At 43.2% G+C, this 24,637-nt stretch overlaps 1 protein-coding gene across 4 annotated transcripts in view; it reads right to left on the bottom strand.

Annotated features, from left to right (window-relative positions):
• LOC109561123 (teneurin-2) overlaps window positions 1-24,637 on the bottom strand; it is a 765,441-nt gene that overhangs the window by 356,221 nt on the left and 384,583 nt on the right. The gene's annotated exons all lie outside the window — the stretch shown is intronic.

Below are 24,637 nucleotides of genomic sequence, written 5' to 3'. Positions count from 1 at the left end.
TCATTCTTTTTTTGTTTCTTTGAGATGGTCACAATTCTTTTCCCAGAACATAGGAAGGGAATCAAAACAAAGATAAAATCTGATTTTGATGTCAGATTGAGCCTCTGATTAACAGAATGACGGGAACATGCTCTGGTCGACACCATTCATTAATACCAAGAATGACTGAAGCACACCAGTTAAATGGCAACGACAGGATAAAGGTTCCTAGCACATTTTCACTTCAAAGCTCAGCAGAATTATTTACTCTCTGGGTGACCTTTTCCCCAAATCTCTCATGGTATGAGCCTTATAAGGCAAGATAACAAAAGTTTCTCCAAACTATGTAAACAGAAGTCCGCTGAATGTCAGACCTTGAACTTTGTGCGTCTGATTTCCTGTCAAGTGACAGTGGGCATGATGGGATACATAGGGTATATTGCTGGGGATGTTTTCAGGTCTGCCTTCCAGATAAACAAACACGGACACACACACAAGCACATAATTATGCCGGAGAAACAAATATCCGAGAGCTTTCTGAAGAAGCATACCCCTCCCAGGATGTAGTGGTTCACAAGCATGAACATGTACCCCTCGGCCTGATGCAAGAGTCTCAGGATGCAAACAACTTTCAGAAAACACGGGGACCAACAGGAGGCCAGTGTGCTCTGCAGATCTCCGTTTTGTTGGGGAGGAGGTGTCCGTGACATGAGAATCACCATCTCCCACTGTGCCCCTTTGGCAAACAGAATTTCCTCTTAGCCACACTTTAGTATGCTATTTCCAGGACTTTCCCACAGCCTTCTCAACACTGATTTCTCCGGTTTTCCCTGGGTGACTTCTGAGTTCAACAATCAGAGTTATGAGCTAGGTAACCTGTCCACGCCTCTGTTTCCCATCCATAAAAGATAGTTAATAACCATTTCCATTTGGTGAAGAGAGTTAAATGAGATAGTACGCTCAAAGTGCAAAGAAAATGCATCATGAATAGGAAGTACTTAGGAAATGTCAGTATTTATTTCTATCTTATCAGGTTAATTCTTTCTAGAGATGACGGAGAAAGGCGTGAAATAGATCCTGTGATCCTGAGATTATTTCAATGACTTGGAAAATTTCCTGTTGCCAGATATTGTTGAAGTAAATGGCACCTTTACGAATAAGGGACTCTTATCTAAAAATGATACAAATGAACCTGTTTAAAAAACAGAAATAGATTCACGGATATAGAAACAAATTTTTGTTACCAAAGGGGAAAGAGGGAGAGGGATAAATTAGGAGTTTTGGATTAACAGATACATACTACTATACATAAAAGAACAAGGACCCTTTGTAGAGCATAGGGAATTATATTCAATATCTTGTAATAAACTGTAATGGAAAAAAATCAGAAAAAGAACTGATATACACACATATGTATACATGTATCACAATATCTGTGTGTGCATGCTAAGTCACTGCAGTTATGTCCACCTCTGTATGGACTGTAGCCTGCCAGGCTCCTCTATCTGGGATTCTCCAGGCAAGAGTACTGAACTGAGTAACCACTCCCCCCCTCCAGGGGATCTTCCCGACTCAGGGACTGAACCCACATCTCTCACATGTCCTGCATTGGCAGCCAGGTTCTTTACCACTTGTGCCACCTGGGAAGACCGTATCTATATCTGTATGTATATATGTATAACTGGATAATTGTTGTACACCTGCAATTAACACATAACAAATCAACTGTACTTAGATTAAAAAAAAAGAACAAGGGTTTTTTTTTTTCTACTGATGAGTCATAGTAGCTCTTTTAGGTCTTAAAACACACTGAAATAATCAATGCCCTTAATTTTCACCTTGTGTAATAAATACACTGAAATAAAACCATCTGATGGTGGATAATCTGAAGGGCCTTATCAGTAGCTTTCCACTTTTTATAAATTCTCTTATTTTCTATGAAAATCAGCATTAGAAAAGCTAAGCTTTTCTGGAACCTTGGTATTCCTGGTTGAGTATCAGCCCTCATTTTGCATGAAAAACCAGTGGAAAAACCCACACTTTTAAGTTTCTTTTGCTCAGGTTCACTGATAGCCAAGCAGGTTGCTCTATCACTGCTAATTCGCCAGTGAACCCACTGAGGCCCTGAGTTATTCATTGAGTTTACATGGTGTAAGTCATGAATTAGCCATTTGTTTCTCAGGGCTTCTCAGGTTACTGAAACTTTCTAGTATTTGTCATCTCAAATGGGATCATTCTTAATCCCATAACATAGAGATGAGTCATCTCTCTCATGAAATAATCAGATTTGGTGGAGCAAATAATTTCCATTTCTAACACTGCTTATCTGAAACTTTAATAGTGTGGCATGGGAAGGCTTCTCAGTAGGATGATATTTGATCAGAGACCTGAAGGAAAGAGGGAGAGAGCCATTCCAATATCTGGGAGAACAAACATTCCAGGCAGAGAAAAAAGCAAGAACAAAGGCATTTTAAAATCTGTGGTGTGTGTAGGGATCAGCCAGATTATCAGCCTAGATCGGTCTCTTGCATTTAGCTTCAAGCCTGGTTCTCAGAGAAAACATTTAAGTAAATGAGAAAGGCTCTGATCCTCTCTGGCCTCCGCCTGATATGGGACTTAGCCAACGGGCTTCAACGCTAGGTCCCTTGCACTCACCACACCCTTGATCAGGGATACAGACAGTTGAATGGCCCACTCCTTTCCTGTGTGCAGGTCTTGGCTACGTGTCATCTCTCAGGACATGCCTTCCCACGACAACCTCAGCACGCTTATCCTCCTTACACTGCTTTCTTTTTGTCTGAAGCACTTATAACATTTTGAAAAACTGTCTTTTAGAAAGTAAGCTCCTAGAAGGCAAGGAGGCTGTTTTATTTCCTGCTGAATTCCTGCCTCCTGGAACACTTGGTAGATACAACAAAGGGCTGCTGAGAGAATGAATGACACTTTGAGAAGTAAGGGAAGAACAAAGGAGTCAAAAGGAGAGTCCAAATCCTATCAGATTTGGAAGTCTTTCAAAGGGGCTGTTGCTTGATACCCTTCGAGACAAACTGTAAAAGCTTCAACTTGACCGGAGTTCAGGAAAAAAACGATGGCGGGCTTCCTTACCAAAACACAGCTCGATCTCACGCAAACTGCAGCAATTTTTTCTCTTCTGCAGCAACCCAAACATGACAACAAATGCCTTACAAACTGAAATCCCCACGGAACTCATGATGGCAGAGGCCTCTGACACACCCAAGTGGGAATAGACGCACTTCACTTCCAAACTCCGCTAACAGGATCTCTGGTGGCTGTCTAGGCCACTGGAAAATGTTCATTTCTCCATCATGAACCTATTGTGTTAAAGAACCTCTGCTGCAGGCCACTGACTCATGAGTAGGGTAAATCCTGATTTATCTGTGGCTCATGACACAAAAAGCAAATGAATGTGGCAAAGGAAAGGAGGGTGCTGCAGGGGATTTGCAAATCAAAAGCAAGGTAGATGGATTTCTTCCTCCGGCAGGAAGGCTTTTTGGATTGGATCAGAAGAAATCCAAAGGCTTCCTTACTGTATGGTTACAAGTGTAAGACGTTTGATGGTTGTACTGTTCTAGGACTACAATCAGAGTAGTAATATATCACATGCCACTGGCATGTCATACATTAAACAATTCCCCGTGGCCATATTTAGCCCATTAAGTCTTTACAAAAATCTCTAACTTAGCACCAAGGACTGGTCTTGTGGAAGACAATTTTTTCATGGACTAGGAGTGGAGACTAGGAGTGGAAAGATGGTTCACGCAGCGATGTGGGTGATGGGGATCGGTAGATGAAGCTCGCTTGCTTGCCCACCGCTCACCTCCTGCTGTTGGTCCCATTGCTAACAGGGGGTTGGGGACCGCTGTTATACACAGCACATAATAGGAAAAAGCTTTCAGTCTATGGGTTTCTCTTTGTACAGAGCCTAGCGAAGTCATATGCTAGCTGGATATTTACCAAAGCCTTTCATATTCTCTTCCATTTGCCTTCTCTCCCATTGATTCCTTGCCCAGTGACCCATGAGCTAAACTCACTTATGACAAATCATTTTCAACCACTTGTTTGTTCCTTCACTCAGGTTTTTACTTATTCCCGTGCACATTCATTTAGCAATTAATTATTGAGCTTCTACCCTGGATCCCATGGATTTTTGAGGCTATAGAATCTCTGACCTCTAGGAAGGTCAGGAAAGACAGTCATAACCTACGCTCGCCTTTTCACGGAGCCACAAAGATCTCACCTTAACTTTTTTTCCCCTCGTGATTGTTAACAATAAAAATGCTTCATTTTTCATATAGGTTTTTATTCATGTTGCAGTTCACACAAAAACATTTTCTAAGGACCATTATGACATATTGCTTTGAACAATTTTCCTATATGTATATCATTAAAGTAAACATGAATCCTTACCTACTCCTCCCACCCTAATCTCATCTCCAGAAGCTAACTCACTATTCTGTTGGGTCTATATACCCACATGTCTCAGTGTACAAGGATTTTTCTTTTTTTGCCAGCATACCATTTACAGGGTGATCTGTGACACACTGAGAAATTCACAAGAATGTTAATTATTACCTGTGGAGAGAAACTATAACATTTTGATTCATTTGTGTTTTCAACTGAATGTGGTATTTATCGACTGTCTTTTATGTTTAATTCTAGATAACAGAGCATGGTGAATTGGAGTCCTCAATTATACACATGGAATATACGTGCTATACTGCTTTCTTAGCAGGACTCAGACTTGGCATTCCTGCCCTGGATTCTCAGCCACATGGGCAGGACACACATGGCCTTCGCGGTGCTTTATGCACACGTAAGGTGCAGTGAGATGCCCGGTGTCATAAAGTGAAAATGGAAGTGGACCACGAAGAGGTTTTACCACTCAGGTTTACTCCGATGAGCCAAGCTGCGTCTGTCTGCACCTCTAAAGTACGCTAAGCTCATGGCCCTCATTCTGAGAAAAACTCGGAGACATATATCACTGATATATTTTCCTAATTAAAACACATGTAATCTGAACCAAAGAAGAAACCATAAATAGAACTGAGAAACGTAGGCAAACATGTTTTATGCTTCTTCTTCTTCTTCAATAAAGTTAAGTTTAACATTAAAAAGACAGAAAGTTAGGGACCTCCCTGGTGGTCCAGTGGCTAAGACTTCACACTCCCAATGCAGAGGGCTCAGGTTCAATCCCTGGTCAGGGACCTAGATCCCACATGCCACAACTAAAGATCCCGCATGCCGCAATGAACACTGAAGATCCTGAGTACTGCAACTAAGACCTCGAACTGCCAAATAAAGATTAAAAAAAAAAAAAAAAAAAGAGAATTTAAGGACTCTTTCATTAGGGAACTAAAAAATATGAAATTATGAAGTTAGAAGCAGCTCGTGACAAGAGAGAGCATTACGTGAGAACATACTTTTGACAGACGTGAAAGCTAATCAAAATACCATGATGGGAACTCCCATACGTTGCTGGTGGGGTGCAAAATGGTATCGTCACCCTGGCAAACAGCTTACCAGTGTCCCACGACGCTACACTTAACCACACCCACTAATAACCCCCATCTCAGGTGTTCGCCCTAGAGAAATGAAAACGCATGTCCACCCCCGATCCACACGTGAACTGATGAACCTAGCGGACACAGCTGGGGAAGGTGAGGGGCCACGAACTGAGAAAGCGGCACTGACGCGCACACAATCGCGTGCGAAACAGACAGCTATGGGGGGCTGCTAAAGAGCACGGAGCCCCACCTGGCGCTCTGTGGCGACCCAGAGGGGCGGGCTGAGGGGAAGGGAGGGAGGTTCCGGAGGCAGGGGACTGATTCACATTATCGTATGCCAGAAACCAACACAACACTGTAAAGCAGTTTTCCACCAGTTAAAAAATAAAATAGAAAAAATACTCAAACCAAAATCCACACACAGAAGAGTCATATAGCAGCTCTATCCACAATCACCAAAACCGGGCAACAACTCAGAGGTCCTACCACCTGTGCAAAGATGAACAAGGTGGGGCACAACAGAATGGTACGCGGCAACGGAAGGGATCACCTAGGGATACAGCAAGCAGGACCCCCCTCCAACGCACACGTTGAAAGAAGGAAGCCTGTTTCAGAAGGTTACATACTATATGATGTTGCTCACAGGACATCCTCAAAAAACCCCGAAAACTTTAGTGACTGAGAACAGATCAATGACTGCCAGGGGTTGGGAAGGAGAGGAGATGTAACTATTAGGTTGGCCAAAAAGTTCATCTGGGTTTTCAACATTAAGGAAACCCCGAACAAACGACTTTTTGGCCAATCTAATTCAAAAGGAGGGCACAAGGGAGGTTTTTTGAGGTGATGGAGCTGTTCTGTGTCATGAGAGTGATGGTGTTACCCAAATCTACTATTCATGTAGTTAAAATTCACAGAACCCTATACCGTAAAGGTAGGTACTGTATGCCAATTTTTAAAAATATAATATTGATAAAACAAAATTAAACATGTGGATGGATGTGGAGAGCAGGACAGAGTTATTCGGTGTTGACGGGGAAACACTTGCATCAGATCAGGAGCCATTCCAGGTAGAGAAGCTCAGGCTCTTCTCTGAAAAACAAGGAAGCAAATTAACCCCCAAACCTGGAACATCTGCTTTCAATATATACACTAGCACATCCTTAAAAAACAAAAAGCACACCAGAAACAAGTCAAAACAGAGTCAACATCTGTGCAAAAGTCCTACTGGTGTGATGTTAATAGTTTTTATATTTGAATTCATTAGAATATTGCTTGCTGAAGCTTGTGTGTCTCTCACAAGCTGTTTAAGAAACTCTGCTGCGTAAAATGAAGAAAGGGTGGCTTTGCTGCACGGCACTGTCGGCTCCTCTCCTGACACTCAGCACAATCCATAACCTTGTAGCAACATTAACAGTACTGTATTATTCATCACAATAAGATTATTAGTTGATGGGAAACAAATTACAGAGCTTCACAACCTGCTATACTTTCTGACTGCACACAAGGAAATTTTTCATGAATGGGAACTGCTACCCAGGAAGAGAAACTTCTGTTTGTCTTGAGAAATTTCCCATAAGTAGAAGGGGTTGATTCTGGGAGTATAAGAAAATTACAGCATAATAAAAGATAGAAAAACTTGTAAAAGTATTTAGAAGGAAGCCCGAAGGGGACTCACAGCTCAGCTACACAGTTGGGGCTCAATAGAATGTAAGCTGGGAGAAGTGGAGAAAACAATCCCTGCCTTGTCTAAAGTGATGGCACAGTTCTGCATGATACCATGGATATATTGGGAAAACACCTTCAGGAATAGAGGGGATGTTAGCAGGGATACAGGTCTGGCAGGTCAGGGGGCCACCTACACTGACTTGGCTTGCGCTGGTCCCTGGGCCCCGTGCCAGCAATTGGTTAATGCCTTCTCATCTTGTACATTTCACATACCAGATAGCCCTTCCTGACCTCATTCTTCCCCGGCAGGTGGAACGGACTCTTCTTTCATCAGCTCCAGGTAACACATACAGATGCTACTTTCCTGTGGGCTGTTCCTTACTGTCCTTGTCCCCTAAAGGGAGGGGCCAAGTCCCAGGTCCAAGGTTTGTTACTTGCTGGGGGGTGGGGGGGTGGGCGTGGGGGGAGAGCAATGACACCTTGCTGGGAAATGGATACATGAAAAGGGATATCAAGGTTGCCAACAGCAACGGCTTAACCTGGTGAAACAGGCGTGGTGTAATTAGCATAGTGTCTGTGCAGCTCTAGCACCTGTGACCCGCATCGGTCCTGTCCTTCAGAGCCCAGGAGGTCCCCAACTGATGGGGCTGGGCTCTGAGCAGAAAGGAGCGGGGGGTACAGGAAAATGACATTGCCTGCACTCACAGCAGGGGCTGCGGCTTACACGGGCTGGTCCCAGGAAGGGGACGAGAATTCTAAGCAGGGTACCGTAGGCACTGACAAATAACAGGACGCCCCATAGTGCTAAACGCTCTTCTCTGCTCCTCCGTCTCCAGCTCAGTTGCGAGAACAGTTCACGTCTTATTTCCCCTTCCATTCCCAGGCACACTTTTTTCCCTGTCTCTGCCCCTGTCCCTTAGGTGTTCTGATGTTTCCCACACACACTTATGAGGACAGCAAAAATGCCGTCTACTGTTTTGATATTTTCCGCCCCTCTTCTGTGCTTTGAGCCTCCAGGAAAAGTCAATAGGAAACCGTCATTCTGCCTACCTGGATGAAACAAGGGCAGGGCTGCCTGTACAACAGTCTGCTGACCGCGGAGTTGAGGACACAGATGCCAGGCCGTGGAAAGTCGGTGCTGCAGGGGCTGGACCCGAGACGCCCACTCATGGAGATAGTTTGCACGAGCAGAGCCTTGCGGGAGGGCAGGGCGGTGCAGCAGTCTGGGCAGTCCTGAGTCAGGAAGGCGGGAGCTATCTTTGTCTCTCCTCCCGGGGATCACGCTGCCAGTCTGGTTAATACCCAAAGGCTCTCGACGTTTCTCATTGCTCCAGCCAAACTCCCTTGTCCCAGTTTCTCCCTCTGAAGCAGCCCTTTCTCTGTGTTACATCAGTGACTAGACTTGTCATCAGCGCTTATTATTCCAGAAGGAAGCAGTCCTTTTCAGGTCCTTGCTTTTAAAGGTCACAACCAGTGTGGTGTGTCAGTAACTCCACTGGGTTACATTTGGGGGATACAGTGAAGCATAGTCTGAAGCCAGAACACTTTGAAAGAAAATTGCAGGGGAAAAAATTGTGAATCGTGTCCCCTTCTAGGAGGGGCTCTGGTGGCCTTAGTGGCGTACGTGTGTGTGCTCAAGTGGTGTCCGACTCTTTGCGACCCCATGGACTGTAGCCCGCCAGGCTCCTCTGTCCATGGGAGTCTCTAGGCAAGGATACTGGAGTGGGTTGCCATTTCCTTCTCCAGGGGATCTTCCCGACCTAGGGGTTGAACCCACGTCTTTGCATTGGCAGGAGAATTCTTTAGCACTGAGCCACCTGAGTGAAGTGAAATTCTATTGTTCCACTCCACTTCCACACTCCCTTTTTTGCCTTCAGCAAGGAACAAAAAGCTAAGGTGATAGGGTACCGGAAATTCAAGACATTTGGGAGTTTAGAGTAGAATCTGATGTGAAAATGTGTGTGTGGATTTTACTGTTCAAGAAAACAGACTTTCTCAACCTAAGAAAGTATCCCAGGGGTAAACAGAGTTCTGAGGTAATTAGTCCCAGTTTAGCTTGATTTCTAGACTTCACATGATCATTCTAGATAGAGTAGCACCTTCCATTAGGTACCTTCTCAGTTGCTTTCAACTTCCATATTTATTCTTTTATGTCGTCTCCTTGAGGACTCTGTCACATTCATTTTTCATACTTTATCATAATGCTGATAACAATTATAGTCCTGCTGCTGCTGCTAAGTCGCGTCAGTCGTGTCCGACTCTGTGCGACTCCAGAGACGGCAGCCCACCAGGCTCCTCTGTCCATGGGAGTCTCCAGGCAAGAACACTGGAGTGGGCTGCCATTTCCTTCTCCAATGCATGAAAGTGAAAAGTGAAAGTGAAGTCGCTCAGTTGTGTCCAACTCTTAGCGACCCCATGGACCACAGCCTACCAGGCTCCTCCGTCCATGGGATTCTCCAGGCAAGAGTACTGGAGTGGGGTGCCATTGCCTTCTCCGATTATAGTCCTAAGAGCTAACTATTTTGAGCCCCCACTTTATGTCAGCTTCTGTGTCAAGAATTTTATTTACTTAACACAGAATGTGAAGTAATGATAAGATATTTACTTACTTAACACAGAATAATGAGATTCTCTAAGTAAGTGACCTTAAGAGATAACCCATTATAGAGACCAGGAGACTGAGGCTTAGAGAAAGTAACTGTGTCAGGCTGCATGGCTGGAAAGGAAGAACCAGCCCAGGTCATCTGCGTCTCCACCCCTTGCTCTTCATGTTAGGTGGTCCTGGGTCACAAATGTGTCTTTCATCACACATTATTCAAAAATGAGAGGGTCCAATGAGGGAACTTTCCAGATCACCAAAACTGTCTGCAAGTGCTTGGATATATTTTTATTTTAACCGTGTTGTGTAGATATAATAATTTGAAATTGGAAGCTAAATTTGGCTGTATTTTTAAAGGGAGCCTAATGAGCATAATTCAACATTTAATTGATGACTGAAAATCTGTTAAGAGCACAGATAATTGTACCAGGCAGTCAGCTAGCTCTGTATCTCCTGATTTACTCTGTCTCCTTCTTGGAGGTCAGGCTGTCTGGTGTCAATCTTGGGGTTGCCTCTAGGCCGACTGCTTTGCGCAAGCACCATCGCACACCCCTCTCCCTTCCTGCTGTTCATCTTTTAAGTAATTTATTTTTAATTATTAAAATTACAAAACCCCTGCATGCTAAGGAAGAACAAACAGGACCCCAGATGAAGGCCTAATGAAACACAGAGCAAAGGCTTTCATAAAGCTATTGTGGGAACTTAAGAGGGCATTGAAAAAACTTATTTCTCAACTTGGGGTTCTATTCCAGAAAACCAAGTTGCCAAGGAGCTGTCGAGAACACGCGCTGTGTTCTGAATCGTTACTTAACTCGTTTCTGTACAGGATCTTTTTTTTTCCCAGCTGGAATATAAAACTGGAAGGCGGCGATCACTGTATATTTGGAAAATGAACACTTGCCAGCACTGAGGCCAGGGCTGCAGAGATAAGACGCTCCCCTCCGAGAATTTTGAGTTGAGCTCTTTTCAATACGATGTGGAGGCTGCTCTGGATGAAAAAACAAGGGACACTTGGCTTTGTCTTGGGGTTGGCAAATTATGGCCGATGGACCATTTTCAGTCCTCGAGCTAAGAATATTTTGTACATCCTTGAAGGGTAATTAAAAAAAAAAAAAAGAATATGTGATAGAAACCATATGTAGCTCACAAAGTGAGGCCTAAAATATTTACTATCTGGACCTTTACAGAAAAAATGTGCTGACTTCTGGCCTAGTGGATGCAAGAAGTCTTCCTGGAAGAGGAGGTACATGAGCAATCTCTGAAATTCATCAAGGTGTACTTCAGTCTTGAACACACATGTATGGATGTTTATTACAGGTATATTACGTTTGTGTGAATGAAGTGATGATGAAACACACAGACATAATTAGTAGGCTCAATTATGAATACTTTTGACCACAGGCTATGGTTCTGGCTTATTCCTCTGGGCTGATACCTTGAACAAACACAGACTCTAAAGCAGACACATTCATATTAGCATACTGGAGAGACCACCAAAGGGAAAAAAGCAAAACATCAAGAAACAATTGGGTTTCCTTTCTAGGGCTCCATAGTACATTCAATCTATCTGTACAGGACTGAAACATTCAAATATGGAATTACAGCAAGGCACATGCGCTAAGCGTCCCCCCATTCCTTCCCCCACCTGCAATCTACCTCCCTACTTACAACGGTTCACCTAGGCAGCTCAGTAGGGACGATGGAAAATCAGCAAACGCATCTTTTTCTTCTTGGTGTTTTATATCTTGCCTACTATTTAGGCTTCAATGAAACAGAAATGTCACACTGCTATCTTTAGAATGCTCAGAGTTTGAACTAAAAAATACTGTAGCTGATGCCCTAGACAAAAAGTGAAGGCATGCAGATTTCATCTCTGGAACAGCCAAAGGAGACACAGTTTCAAAACAGCTATTAATCTGTGATGGGGGGAAAGGCAGAAAGGCATAGGATCTTTCTTCCAACCACAGTCAAAGCCAAAGTTAAAGAATTCAGCTATTTCTGAAGCAATTAGCAGTATGTATTATTTCCCAGCACTCATGAACAGAATCATTTTGAAAACCAGTGCTCTTGACACGTTTCACTATAAAATCAATTACTTTTAAAAGCAAGAAGCTCATTCTCCGCCCCGGGAACATATGATACACCACCTGCCTGTTCCAAGAGATGCTTCCTTTTTTTTTTTTTAAAAAAAAGGGCTTATGGGATTGGGGTGCTCATCCTTCTGGCGTTATCTGCACATTTATGCAATGAGGAATTTCAAATTCACCCTTTACTTTTATGACCATTACATGGCCCCATTCACAAGCATTCTGAGTCTTTGCCATTGGGAAACTTTCATCTCGTTACGAATTAAATTTTCCAAATCTGATATGATCTTAATTATCAGCAGTGTATTCATGCCCAAGTTCAATCTCTGACATCATAGTAAAGTACAATAGCTCCATTTCAGATGAGAAAAAGCTGATTCAGGAAGATACTGTATGTATCTGTTTGCATAGCAAGAATCAGGCCTGAACTTATCTTCTTAGATGTTTCATGGATAACATTTTCATTTTCATCAAAGGCAAGCGATTTAAAAGTTTCTGTTGCTGTTGACACTCTCTCTCTAGCAGGGGATCTGGGCTGATTACAAATGGCAATGTTTCAAAAGGGGCAAAAGGTGCTATTTTATTTCCAGAGCATTTAAGGTGGAAGCAGGGTCAGGATGGAGATGCAATACTTTGGGATCTTTTGTTTTTTGCAGAAAAGGAAAATAAACTCCTCCTAGCTAAGGCTGGCAAGAATAACATTGTAAGTGTTATGGAACTTCATTGTATATGATGCATGTCTCACTCAGTAAGTGTTTTAAATGAATCATTTTTTATCAGAGCAAAAACAGTAACTTTGCCTGGCCATTTTAAATGTCATTTAATGAATTTCCAGTTTGGCTCAATTAGAGGTTCCTTGAAAAGAAATCACGCTTTCTTTCCCCCAAATCTTTCTGTTTTATGAACAATATACTCACTGTCAAAAACTGGCTAAGTATCTTTAATAATTTTTTTTTAAAAAGGAAAAAAGTTCAGTTAATCCTAAATCAAGTGTCAACAGTTTACAGAAATCCAGGATTTTTGGAACAAGCCTGAAGTTCATGCCAAAAAACCAAAATGACAAAAAATCCTTTTTTTTTTTTTGACTCTTCATTCATTCTTCATACAGTGTCACTAATATATTTGTTCCTACAACAAATTGAACATTTTATGTCTATCCATCCAGACAAAAATTAATTGTTAAAAAAATCTGTATTTGTGGGGATGTGTCTCAGGTCATGTCAAGCTGGCCCTTTAAATTACCTCTAAAAACGCCTCCCCTATCTGAGATAGGCCAGACCCAATTGATCTTTTTATGTCTCTGGTCTTCTCTGAAAGAAAGTAAGAATTGCTATTTCCCTAGAGCACAGTGAAGAGATCTGAGCATGCCTCTTCTTTAAGCAATAACCATTAATATGGGTTCCGCTTGTACCAGACATCTGTAATGCTCTGGGCTGTATTTTCTGGCGTGATAACAGTGTTGTCTTGAGAACTGGTGCATGAAGAGGACAGAAGGCAGACAGCCAGAGCTCAACTGCTCACTTGTGCTCCTATCTAAGGGATGACACTCTTATCGTGCAGGAAACTGAGCCCTGAACCATCAAGGAAAGTTCCATAAATCTTCCTCCACCAATTTTGCCAGTCTCTATTCTAGCTTATGGCCTGTGGGTGACCTGGATTAGAATCCATTCTCTTGCATAAGGGCACCAAGCCATCTGGAAGGAGATCACCAAGGAGAATCGCTCAGACTCCTCCAGGTCCAGACCCCAGCTTCTTTGATAATCCATCCTATCGGGACTCTTTCCTGGAACCCAACTAGCGCTTGTGCTTAAGAAGCTCATCAGCCATTAAATGAACATCTACTTTGTCCCTGGATCCGAGCTTGGTGCTAAGAGCCAAGCGATACCTAAGATTTAGCCCTCACCCTGGAGGAATTTATAGTAGGAGGAATGGGCAACTTCAAGAGAACTTGGAAAGTGGTAAGAAAGGAGAGGGTGCAGGGTGTTTGGCAGCTGGCTTCTTATTATGATAACAGAATGCAATCTCATAAGCTTTTACTTGAACTCAGAATTTTCTAGATGAGAGCAAGTTCATGGGCAAGTGAGGCAGGCTGTAATATCCCCTCCCAAGATTTTCTCAGATGCTCTTAGGAAAGTCTAGGGATGACCCTACACTTCTTCACATGTTCTTCCAACACACATCTGGGTTTCTCTTAGGTATGCTGGGAAGACCTAGACATATTACTCCATCTTCGGTTATCACTGAATAACTAAATGTGCTGCTCTTCCCATCAGATGTAATTTTGAGAACATGAAAGCTCTAGCTATCGGCTTAAAACTCTCTGTCCCATGGCTCTACTCTGGGGCCTAGGATTACACTAGGAATATCCTTTATGGGCCTAGAGGAAACGAATGGCTTCATGACATGTTAGAGCTTCATCTTACCCAATTAATCTAATTATCACTTGGAGTCTTATCAAGCCTCAGGGTCCAGAGAGACTGGGAAACAGAACTGGTAAGTTCTGATGTAGGAGTGAGAATGAGATGGGAACCTCAGGCATTAGGTGGGAGGATTGGGGGAGTGTCGAGAAGGTAAGAAAATGCTAGTAGAAGAAATGAGAAAAGGCAATGAGGACTTTTCATATTTGTCTGAAATTCTTACTATGCCTGCTCCCCAAGGAGGAGGAGGAGGGGCAGGAGGAGGAACAGGAGACAAGGAGGAGAGGAAGAAGAAGAAAAAGAGGAAGAATAGTAATATGAAGAGCGTGCAGAAGGAGGATGTGGTTTAAGTGAGATTAATTACTTTTCCTTTCTGCAAAACAGGATAAACTGTATCAACCCACCTCTTGGACATTGTTAGACACATTAAGACAATGCTGGTGATGTCCTTGCCCAAAGAAAGGTGGGAGGGACTTAGCCTTCCTAACGTGCACCTTGATAATCACTGGCATCTGTAACTCAGAGTATCAGCCCTACTATAGCAGACATTTGACTGAAGCAGAATCCACGAGCTTGGGTGTGTTTCAGAGTGGCGTGGGCAGGTGTCAGGAGACAGGCTGCAGTGGTGACTCAAGGATGGGTTTAGACAAGCCAACGCTGGCAACATCATTGCAGCTGATGAATTCCTTCCTTCACAGTTGTCTAAGCCAGAGCAGCCTTCCCGGGGGATTTCAACAAAGAAACAAAATACCTCCCAAATCTAGGTTCAGATAGTGTATGCATTGCTTGCTCTTCAGACGCAGATCATTTACACAAGGAGACATCTTGCCTTCTCTCCCTGTGTGCAGCACACATGAGGAAGCCCTCTGCATGGACAGGAAAAGAAAAAGAATTGACTTATGCACTGAAGGCCCTCAAGGGAGTGACATAAACCCAGCTGGTGTCCTTGCATCCAGGAGACTATATTAGTACTAACAGCATTACCTAGAAGGAGAAGGCAATGGCACCCCACTCCAGTACTCTTGCCTGGAAAATCCCATGGACAGAGGAGCCTGGTAGGCTGCAGTCCATGGGGTCACAAAGAGTCGGACACAACTGCGTGACTTCACTTTCACTTTTCACTTTTATGCATTGGAGAAGGAAATGGCAACCCACTCCAGTGTTCTTGCCTGGAGAATCCCAGGGACGGGGGAGCCTGGTGGGCTGTCGTCTATGGGGTTGCACAGAGTTGGACACGACTGAAGTGACTTAGCAGCAGTAGCACCAGCAGCGTTACCTAGAAAACCTGCAAAAGCAGGTGTGGCTATAAAATCACACGTGACTGGCATCTCCCCCCACCTGGCACATAGACGCATCAAATGCACTGTTTGCTCCATGAAGTTAACGGATTAATGGTTGTGTTCAAGAAAGGAGTTCCTTGTATTCCATAGCAATTTTGGAGTGATAAGACATTGGGAAGAAGCAGGGAGTGATGTAAGAATTTTTGACCTTAGAGTGATGAAGTCAATACCATCGAAGGAGTGAATGTTCAATCATGAGCATACAAAACAAAAATCAAAATAAAAATGGAGACATCAAAACAAAACTCAAAATAAATTTCAAATTATTCAAAAGCCCTGTTTTCTTTCTGTCTTTCCCATAAAAAGTGCACACGCACACACACACAGAAACACAGCAGGTTACTTACAAGAAGACAAAAATTCAAATCCCAAGCTGTTAATACCAAATGTTGTTGTTTTGTTTTAATGAAAACTTTAAAATTTGAGATAATTATAGATGCACACGCGGTGGTAAGAGTAATGCAGAGACATACCAACTACCCTTTATCCAGTTTCCCCTTATCGTAAATAACAGCCTATGAAACAAGAGCAACAGTGTTACCAGTGAGATTCTGACACTGACCCAGTCAACATACAGAACATTTCCATCACCAACAGGGTCCCTCACACTGCTCTTTTATACCCACTTCTTCCCTGTTGGCTCAGACGGTAAAGAATCTGCCTACAATGAGGGAGACCTGAGTTCGATCACTGGGTTGAGAAGATTCGCCTGGAGAAGGCAATTTCTGGCTACCCATTGCAGTATTCTTGCCTGAAGAATTCCACGGACAGAGAAGCCTGGTGAGGCACGGTCTGTAGGGTCTGTCCAAAGAGCTGGACATGAGTAACTTTCACTTTCTTTCACTTCTTCCACTCTCCTTTTTAAAAAGCAAGATGGACTTCTACACATATCAAACTTAAGCATACAATTGGCAAAGTTTTGATAAATAATGCACCCAAGTAACTATCAGCTTTTTCAAGGTACAGACTATTTTCATCATCCTAGAAAGATCCTTTGTGGCTCTTCTCAGGCAATCCCCAAGCCTTCAGGTCATGCTTACGATTTCAATCACCATGAATTAGTTTTACATGTTTTGAACATGTATAAAGGGAAGGATCAGTTCAGTTCAGTCGCTCAGTTGTGTCCGACTTTTTGTGACCCCGTGAATCACAGCACGCCAGGCCTCCCTGTCCAACACCAACTCCCAAAGGATAAGTGACTGCTATTTTGTATCTGACTTTTTTTGTTCAGCATAATGTTTCTGAGATTCATCCATGCTGTTGTGTATCTCAGTAGGTGCTAAATACAACTCTGTTGTGTGATGATATCAGAGTTTGCTTATCTATTAATTTGTGAGTGGACATTTGTTTTGTTTTCAGTTTAGGGTTATTGAGAACCAAAGCTATTACTACCATTCAGGCAAAAATCTACTTTGGGATGTACATTTTTATTTCTTTGGGGTTAACAATTTAGGATTGAGATTACTGGGTAAATGCTTAATTGTATAAGGAGATGCCAAACCATTTTCCAAAGTGATTATACGAGTTTACAACCTGTCACTCCCACCACTATATATGAAGTACTCTAGATTCCTGCTAGTATTGTCAATCTTTTTAACTTTAGCCACTCTGGTAGGTGTGAAATGATACCTTTTATTCCTTTCAACCCAAAGGCACTGCAGAAAGAAAGTCTTGAGATACACTTTGCAATCCAATGTGTGGATTAGACGCTAAAGTCCCAGGTTTAGCATCTAGCTGGTAACATCAGACAAGACACGTCATCTAAAGCTCTCCTGATGCTTCTGCTTCTAACATAGGTGGTCCTCCAACTTCACCATGACAAACAGTCCTGGGAATAAGTTTCATATGATCCTGACTTTTGCATTTAGTAGAGTTCCTTTCAGGTTCTGGTTTATCCACACTTTGGTTACCTTGGTTTGAAGGAAGTGTTAACCTGTGTCCCAAACTCTAAATATTTTGCCACTTTTATGCTATTGCCAAGGGAGCGAAAAATTGGCTGACAGGTCAGACCAGCCAGTTTGCTGTTCTTGCCTACTCTGTAAGCTCCTGTCAAGAAAAACATTTGGCCCATCAATGACATCCCATTGTCTTGCCTGCATGGTTCCTGGCAAGTGCCCACAGACAGAAACGGATCAGAGCTGGTCCCCACAATACCAACACAGGAGTCGGCAAGAGCACCTTGCCTGTCATCTGTGTTTGGCTAACTGGGCCCCAGAGCTGAGACATGCACTTGATTCTGCTCATCCGTAAAGAAAAAAAAAAAAAAAATATATATATATATACACACACACATATATATATATGTATGTATCAAGAGAAATGTGTGACTAAAGTCTGGATGTAGAGAGATGCTATGATCGTATCTGTGGGCTGATATGAAGCATCCTTTTCCTGTCCACGATACGGGAGACCCAGGACTTGGACACTGTCGATATACACAGTTGGTCATAAGTACAAACACAGGGGTATTTTCCCACGGCAGGCATGATAGTAAGGCATAAGAGAGACCTGTATGTATATTTTACTCTGATGTCTTCTGTTTTAGAGTCACACATCATGTCTCTATATTGTTACACATACTCCCTAGGAAACTTTGTTAGAAAACTGATGGCCATGAGAGAGCGAGCGAGCGAGTGAGCTGTGGGTGAGGCTGCCTGGTATAGTGGGATATACTGGTCTACCATCTGAGAAGAAACTCTCAACTTCCACACTTACAAGCCACAGGTGGGATCCATGTAGGAAATTATTGAACATATCCAGGACCTTGATCTCCTCATGAGTAAAGCAGAAGTTATAGCAGTTATTCCATAGGACTACTAGGAGAAATGGGGCTTCCCTGGTGGCTCAGTCGGTACAGAATCCTCCTGCCAGTGCGGGAGATGAGGGTTCCATCCCTGGGTCAGGAAGATCCCCAGGAGAAGGAAATGGCAACCCACTCCAGTATTCTTGCCTGGAGAATCCCATAGGCAGAGGAGCCTGGCAAGCTACAGTCCATGGGATCGCAGTCAGACATGACTGAGCACACACACACACGGAGAAACAGACAAGCTAAAACCCGTGAAAGTCATCTAATATACAACCTGAAACAGTACTAGGACTCAAACATGGACTGAATCTGATGACATCTTCCATGGGGACATAATTCTGGTTTGAAGTCACTCAAGCTGTCTTTCTAACTCGCTGGCAGAGGTTCTGAGATTCTATAGATAATTCAAACTATTTATGCTTCAATTAATCCTGTTTCTATTCAGATGCATGCAAGGCTGTTGGAATAAAAGTGGCTAGGAGACCAGGTGGTGTCCTCACATCATGAATTAAGCCTAAAAACATTCCACACCCTTTTCACGTAACTCTGGTTAGAGAATAAGAGATGGGTGTTGGGGAAAATTCATCTACAATGTCTTAAACCTAACAGAACATTTTAATGCCTAGTTTTTTTGACCTGTGAGCCATTCTCTTGTCTCCATATTCTTTCTTTCTTCCAGGGCCATATCAAGAATACAAATTATGATTTAAAAGAGGCAATAAGCAAAGTGTTAACTGATCTAAAAGTGGTCTAAGCCAAGGGAGCACGTCCTTCTGCTTGGGTAAGGTGATGGATGAGACTGCACAGCTGAACTGGCTTTCACTGAAAGCTGGGTTGAGTTCATTGGATAGCTGAGATGCAAAGAGTGTTCCTGGTGGTGGAAAATATGTGATTGGTGAGAGTGGCTGGGATGGCGAATGCAGGGAAGGAGAGAGGGAAATGAGATCAGATAGGCAGCCCGGGTAGAATGTGAGGGGTTTCCGTGAACTTGTCACTTCCTTGAGGGCAAAACATGTATTTCAGCTGCCTTGGTGTTTCAGTACCTGACATAGAGCCAGGCAGAGAAAACATGCTTGGATTGGGTTTTACGAAGACAGTGGTGATTGACTAGCAATATGGCAGATGGGCTGGAGTCAGGGATGTTGTGGAGAGAATTTCTCCCTACCTAGCTAGAGGCAGTGAACTGAGACAGCAGTGTGAACTTCAAGAGCCAAGGAAACAGGAAAGAGATACTAAAGAAAGAAAATTACAGAAATGGTCAACTGGATATGGGTCATCAGGGAAAAGGAAAAATCAAGGACTGCAGGCTTTTAACTGGGGAACTCAGAAAGGGACATATTTTCATAGAACCTAAAAGACCATTTGCTGGTCTTCCTTTTCTCCTTCCCTATAACGATGGTTCTCATTTCAGGACTTAATTTCCTGCTCAATATTCCAGGTTCTCCCTCCATACAGCTTCCCCTGTCAACTAGCAATTCTACCTAACGGGACCATCTTGCAGTTGTTTTGAAGCCACACAGATATGGGTGTCGTCCACCTTGGCAATGCTACTAACAAGCTTGCAGACTGGGGGAAAGTTCTTTAATTCTCTTAGGTGTTATTTCCTTTGTAAATAGAAAATATTTACTCATAGCAAATATTTATTTACTGTCTACTCATAGGGCTGTCCTCATGAAGATTATGGTGGGCCAAGAATGAAACACCCTCTGCAGAGCGTCCTGTTCATAGTAAGTGTTCAATAAACATTAGCTACCATTTTTACTGTTTTGCTGCTCTGGTTTATCATCATCATCATTTGGGTCATGTCTCACGGTCATTCAGGACACTTTCCGAGATACATTAAGAGCTCCCCACCTCCTTTCATGCTTTATGTCTGTCACAGCATGATTTGCCTCGAACCTACACTTCTCAAACAGCAATACATCTATGAATCACCTGGGGATCTAACTCAAGATCCAGAATCTAATTCAGTGAGTCTGGGGTGGGGGGCCTCAGAGGCTGTATCTCACAATCTCTCAGAGATTGCAAACGTGCTGATCTGTGGACCACCCTTTGGGCCATAAGGATATAGACTCTCAAGACAATTCTGGAGAGGAGAATGAAATGCAGATTGTAACCCCTCTAGGTCTTCTAGTGCATATCATTCATGGTGACCAGGAAACATTTCTGTTTAGAATCAACAGCATCACTCTAACTATACCCTTTGTTTTCCCTACCTATGTACTTTAGTAACTCCTGTGAATGGCACCAACTGAGGAAGTGGGCATTAAAAAATAAGTTCTTTTTATTCCATACACAGCAAGTGAAATCCTTGCACAAACATAATAAATATATTTTTCAATGTCTCTTCCTTAATTTATCACATGATTTCTCTCTTTGCGTACCGTGGCTTATCATCAGGACACCACCAATCGGATAAGATGAAGATGCTGCCAGTAATTTTTAATATTATGGTAAAATCATATATTTTCCTAGATGGTTGACTTGATACGAGGCCTAGCCCTCGGTCCATAAATCTTTGGGTGCTTGAGATCTGTGGTAATTTCATATTTAATCTATAGCCTATCAATACATCATCGGGACCTGAGAAATGATTATGAGGAACTTGGAAGATAAGCATGGGTCATAGTGTATAATAACACAATTTCAAATATAGTTATAGACAGAGGACCCTGGAACGGGCAAAATAAGTCAGATGGGTTTTCTTCCCCCTTATATTTGTTGATGATTTTTACCTAACTCCTAACTTGCATGCTGGGTTCTTTTGGGGGTGTTTTCTTAGGCCTTCTGGATGCTACCATGTCATGAATGAGGCTAAATGCAAAGAAAACTGTCTCTTTTCTGAGCATTTTATTTAGTAAACATGTGTATGTAAATTTCAACATCTCCTTCAATTATGTACCTCCTTGAACCTGCTAAGGGCTGGGTGGGAGAATATATGTGGCCTGGAGGCTGTGACCTGCTTTATTCATGACTGTACTCCCAGCACCAAGAATAATACTTGACCCATATCTTCTCTGGGTGATTGAATTTTGACGTTTAATCTTCCTTCATTTGTTGGAAGCCACCAACAGAGTCACTTGTAAAACACAGCATTCCTGCTTCTCCTTTAGTCCAGGTGTCAAGCTCAGTTGTCCATATCCTCTGGCCAGCTCCTTTCCTGACAGATGGGCCTATCTGAGGACAGTCCTGGGTGCCCCAGAACACATACACCCTGATGTTAGGACTCTTATTTCCTCTCTGTTGCAAATGGAGAACATGCTCCCACCTTTACAACTAGGCAGTCAGCTGGGATCAGGCTACTCACACAGCACAGCTTTCCTTCATATTTGCCTTGTCTCGTCTGAAAATAAGAGTGCCTTGATTTATTCCATCTTGAGTCACCGTGATCTTGCGGGAATTTAGGAAACGCAAATAAACTCGAACTAGAAATGGTTGCGATCCCGTCTGCCTCTGAGAGTTTTTGCCGGATCTATCGCCAGGGCACTCTGATGTTCACGCCAACATGTTCAGTTTACTGCTCATAAATTCTTCACGGCTTGCTATTCTTTTTGTAAGGGGATTGCAAGAGTGAGACAGAGAAACAGAGCTTATTTCCAAACAGAACGCATCCCCCTTAAGTTTCAGACCAAGGCCGCTCTTGGAAAGCATCTTTCTCTGAAGCCAAGGAATCGCCGCCCACCTCCCCTCCACACCGCCCCGCACCCCCAGCCCGTGCCCCACCGCTCTGGGAATCCAAGGAAATCTAAGCTCTCCTCCCGCACTTAGAATAAAAGCCAAGGAATAATGTGTCCTTAAACTATAATTTGCTTGCATTCACCAGCTTCCTATCCACCCCCACAATGGTCCTCTATGTAAATCAGATTTATTTATTCATAGGCGCTAGCATTCCATTACTTTCATCAAAACCAGTCAAGCTGCGTTCAGTGGTTTCTGCATTCTTATGAACTAACTGGAAAAGCAATTAACATTCGCCAGCCCTTTAGATAGTGGGGAGAAGGGGCAGGACCCCACCACCCTCTTGATAACACCACCTCTGTAGGCGGATGGCGGTGCCAAATGACTGCTCCTCTGTGTCGAGGGAGATAAGAGAAGTGACACAGATTAAAACAAATTGTTGATCCATACCAGGGAGAAGCTAGGGAAACAATAGAAGTAAAAGCATAAATGTCAATTTGGGATGATAAAGGATACAATCTAAATGTAATATGAGAGGCCCCCAGACAAAAGCAAGAAATAGAGATTGCACATTAGTGAAGTATCAGAGTACTGGAGCGTTTGAACACACATGCGCGCGCGCCGAGTCAGATGCTCTCAGCATATGAAAACACAAGCAACACATTGTTGATTGCTCAGCAAACCCAATTATGAATTAACCCGCTCTTGCAGAAATTCTCTCAAATTATGCTCATTTCAAGCTGCTCTGAAGAACATTTTGTCCCTGTAGTAACTTTGCTTCCCATATTGGCTTCATTCTTCGGCTCCTTTTTCTCCTAAGTGCCTGCCGGCTACACACACACACAAACACACACCCATTCTGGTTGTCAGCCTAACAAGAGGTTCTGGCCAAGTGCTCACCAGGCTCTCTGAAAGAAAGATTAAGACTGAGGGCAATGCACAAGGTCACCATCTCAGCTTCCAAAACACTGCCACCCGCTCCCACCTCCCTCTCTAGCAGCATGCTGGAGAAGTCGAGATCTGAAAATTCATTCCTAATTACTCTAGTGTCATTTTGAGTCTTGCCTTTATGGTGACAGAAATCAAACCTCGGGCTCAGCTGTGGCTCCGTCTAATACAATCGCTGTCGCCTGCTAATGCAGGCAGAGCTGATGGGGAGGTATGCAGGTGGTGACGTGTCCCCGAGCCTCCCAGACTAGGGCAGCATCTCATGCCTTATGGACCTTCAAGTGTCAGGATGGTTATTAATTACCCCTGTGGTCAGTGCGATGCAGTGGGGTTCAGGGACAAGACCCCATTCTGGAAATGTTCTGTGTTTGTTCAACACCCATCTCACGGCCTCTCTTTGAGGATGAGTGGTAACTATTTTTGTTCACTCAACATAACTTTTATGCTTTAATAAAAAAAGAGAAATACAAACAAATCTTTCATGTCACAGATGCAGTGCCATGAATGCATATGGAAACCAACATTTTGAAAGGCAGGCTATGTATTGTTTCACTATTATTTAACCTTCACTGAATGCTAACTTTGTGCTAAGTGCTATACCAAATGTCAGGTATTAGTAAACAGTAGCTGTTGTTATTGTTGCCCTCTGTAGGAAATAATAATGTTAATCAAAGTAGTTACAAGAATAATATTGGAGTGGTTACAAAAAGCTTGATGGTTCCCTTATACACACTTTCCTGAACATATTGAAAATATTGCTCATTGTTAAAGTCAACTCAATCTAATCAATGCACACGGAGTTTCCATAAAGTGCCAAGCAGCGTGCTAGGCATAGGGAGACATATAAGATCGAGACTCTCTGGTTGTCAGAGAAGGCTTCTCTTGGTGTCTGACACCCTAAGGGGCTATGAACTCTGTGGGGCACAGACTGTGTCAGGCACTGGTTAAAGCACTTTGCATGGTGTTATATCATTTATGTTGTTGCTGTTCAGTCACTAAGTCATGTCCGACTCTTTGTGACCACTTGGACTGCAGCACACCAGGCTTCCCTGTCCTTCACTATCTCCCAGATTTTGTTCAAACTCATGTCCATTGAGTCGGTGATGCCATCCAACCGTCTCATCCTCTGTCACCCCCTTCTCCTCCTGCTTACAATCTTTCCTAGCATCAGGGTCTTTTCCAATGGGTTGGCTCTTTGCACTGCATGGCCAAAGTATTGGAGCTTCAGCATCAGTCCTTCCAATGAGTATTCAGGGTTGATCATCCCCAATCTCCCATTTTAAGAGTGAGAAACCTGAGATTCGGACAGTGACGTGAATCTCTAGGTCGCCAGTAGGCAGGAGGCAGGCTTGGCCACCCCCTCTCTCCACTCTGCCTGTTAGTATACATTGTTCATCCTACTCCCTGATCTAAGGTGGAAATGGAGTCCTTCCACTTGGTAACTATTATAAAAGAGATTCCCTGCCTAGGGACACCCTGAGACTCCCAATTCACAAAGGAACATAGGCTCCATTTCTCCTGGATTTACAGCACTGTCTCCCCGTAAGTCCTGGAGATGGCATCATCAGAGGATGAAGTATATTCATCAAGCTG

This window comes from Bos indicus, chromosome 7 (genome assembly GCF_029378745.1).
Source record: "Bos indicus isolate NIAB-ARS_2022 breed Sahiwal x Tharparkar chromosome 7, NIAB-ARS_B.indTharparkar_mat_pri_1.0, whole genome shotgun sequence".
NCBI classification, from domain to species: Eukaryota; Metazoa; Chordata; class Mammalia; order Artiodactyla; family Bovidae; genus Bos; species Bos indicus.
Note: the sequence above shows the minus strand (reverse complement) of the source record. Positions and strands in the feature narration are given on the sequence as shown.